This window comes from Orycteropus afer, unplaced genomic scaffold, assembly GCF_000298275.1.
Source record: "Orycteropus afer afer isolate SDZICR_OR568_19922 unplaced genomic scaffold, OryAfe1.0 scaffold00193, whole genome shotgun sequence".
NCBI classification, from domain to species: domain Eukaryota; kingdom Metazoa; phylum Chordata; class Mammalia; order Tubulidentata; family Orycteropodidae; genus Orycteropus; species Orycteropus afer.
The window spans coordinates 1,196,575-1,199,223 of NW_006921780.1; the positions used below are offsets into that span (position 1 = coordinate 1,196,575).

The 2,649-nt window shown below is 41.2% G+C and overlaps 1 pseudogene; it reads right to left on the minus strand.

The window, feature by feature from the left end:
* Positions 1-1,698, minus strand: part of LOC122150652 — a 9,425-nt pseudogene extending 7,727 nt beyond the window's left edge.
* Positions 1,699-2,649: the final 951 nt, after the last annotated feature.

Below are 2,649 nucleotides of genomic sequence, written 5' to 3' on the forward strand. Positions count from 1 at the left end.
CTCTGCAATCTCTAAAACCCTGGCAGGTTCTGCTGCTTTTGCTACAGTACAACCCAGTAGATGCTCTGTAGTCCTCAAAACACCAATAAGGGGTTTGGGCCAGAGAGTGAGAGAATGCTACTTCTCTTTTTTAAGAGGTTCATACTTTGTCCCTGAGTGGTTCAAGTGGTTTGCAGTCAGCTGCTAACCTAAAGGTTGTTGGTTCACACAGATTGGGCAAAGGCTTGCCTTTGGCTCTTTCCATACACCCAGTATATTTCCATTTCCTAACATTATCATATTATATTGACATTTTCTGTTTGCTTGTCTGTATTCCCTCTGTATTGAAGGAATCCTGAGAGGAAGATTCATGTATTACTTTTCATATCTGTGCCACCAGTTGTCTGACATATATTAAGATGATTAATAAATATTGGTTCAACTAAACGAAACGCAATCATGCACAAAATCCCACCTTATGCAAAATAAAAAACAACAATTAAATTAACTTTTGTGTCTGTGTGTGTTTTTCTTCTTTCTTTGGTAAGGTGAAACTAAATGAAATATTGTCATTTCTTTCAAAGTTTCCACCCCATATTTTATTTATTTTTCATTCTGTACTTCTTTTAATTTCTGCTAATAAAAATGATTGTTTTAAGGTATTTGAAGGTAACTGAAAATTTTGATACAATAGAACAAACAAGAAGACTAAAGCTGGCATGCAAACCTGTGGGTGGGAGTTGCAGTGATGTGAGCCTTTGTAACTGGGAAGAAAACAGACACTAGATTATTAATTGAACTTCTGCTCTGTGCCAGCCTTTAATCAGGGTCCTTTTCATAGCCTCTGGTTCTTCCCCAAACACACTAAGGCTGGTATACATTAGTTAAGCTACTATAAAGTCTCCAGCTGAGTTCTCTTCAGGGTATCTAGTCTGTTTGCCATTTGTCAGAAAGGAGTTCAGCTCTTCAAAGACAACTGAATGTCAGTTTCAGAAGCATTTCTGACCACTTCTAAGCAGCTTGGTCTGTGGGTAGCTGCAGGGCTCCTGAAGGGGCGCTGTACTCCACAGACCTAAAACTTGTTTGCGATTTTAGCCCTTTGTTGAACTCCTCGACAAACTGATACTCTTATGTGTAAGGAATCAACTTTTAAGTATGCTGCTAATAATCACAATCAAGAAAATTAGATTTTATTCCTATAGTACCTACTATATGGCAATATAAACGATCTTATTTGATTCTCTCAACAGCCTTACCAGCAGGTGTTATCAATATTTCTCATTTTGCAAATGATTCAAGAGGGAGTTAGCTAAATTACACTAAATATTGTAACTGCTGATTTCTGGAATTAGATTTCAAACCCCATGTTTTCTGACTGCATTTTCTACTACAACGTTGTTCTTATCAACATTAAAAATTGCACTTGTGTTCTGATTTCCTGGTAGTCCTGGGAGTCATGGCAGAGGCACATGGACAAGCAGAGATATACAGACAGGCAGGTCAGAACTGCCTTTTTTTTTGGCTGAAGAACATGATAGTTTTTTTTCAAAAAAGGAAATGATAGCTTTAAAATATTCTGAAAGAGGAAACAAGAATGGCAGCTCCCTCCTTTGTTTGAACTCAGATGACATACACCCTCTTTTTTCTCTTTCTCTTTTTGGTTGGTTTTTTTGGAGACATTACTTACTTTACTCTCGTATCCCCTACTTCTTCCCTCATGCTCAAACAGCTTTTTTTGTTTGTTTTTTAAAGTAGAAGCCAGGTGACTAAATTCTTGGTTCTCAATGCTCTTAACACGGATATCAGAATAAATATCACATCATGAATCATAGTTTGTAAAATTACAGTTCAATAAAACTATACAATCCATCGAGTCCTATCTAATTTTATATATATTTTTTTAAAAAAGAAAATGAAAATGAAGCCAGGGAAGGTGAGTGACCTGCTTTGAGTTGGAGCTAGTTGGGGGTAGAGCTGAGATTAAAACTTAGCCCTCCTGCCCCCCAATCCCCACCTCCCGAGTGCTCCCCATCTAGTGCAGGAAATGGATGCACTTCCACATGGTTCAGGTGAAGCTGGGAGGCCTGTGTCTCCAGACCAGGACTGGGGAAGGGGCTTTCCCCAGGCCTGGGGAAGGAGCTGAATCCTAGAGCTGCTTCTTTGACATCCTGGTCTGATATCCCAGGTTCCCAATTAGCATTAATTGAGGGAGCCCAGAGGAGAAAGCTGGGGCCTCTCCAAAGCTCCCTGCTCCAGGACTCGTGTTGAAAGTGGTCTCTGCAGAGAAAATGCTGATAATTACTGAAGTTGAGGCTGTGCTTCATTAAGCTGGCACAGTGCCCTCCTGGAAGCAATCCCCTTGCCTTCTCCTCTGGCTTCCCCAGTTCAATTAAGCAGCTTGTTTGCCTTCTCATTAGCAAACTTGTTAGCACTTTACTCTGTTCCCCTGAGTTGCTCAGAAGAAAAGTTTTATGGGAGGATTCCCTTAGCTGGTTAAGTCTGGCTCTCAGGCTTCCCTTTTGGGACATGTCAGGATCGAGGCCCCACCCCCCCCCCCACCCCCTGCCTCACACACACACTGGTTATGTGTGGCAGTGATACTCCCGCATTGGAACATGGCTTCTCTGCTTGGCCACAGGGAAGTGAAAGCTGAAGCCCTCAGGCTGGCTA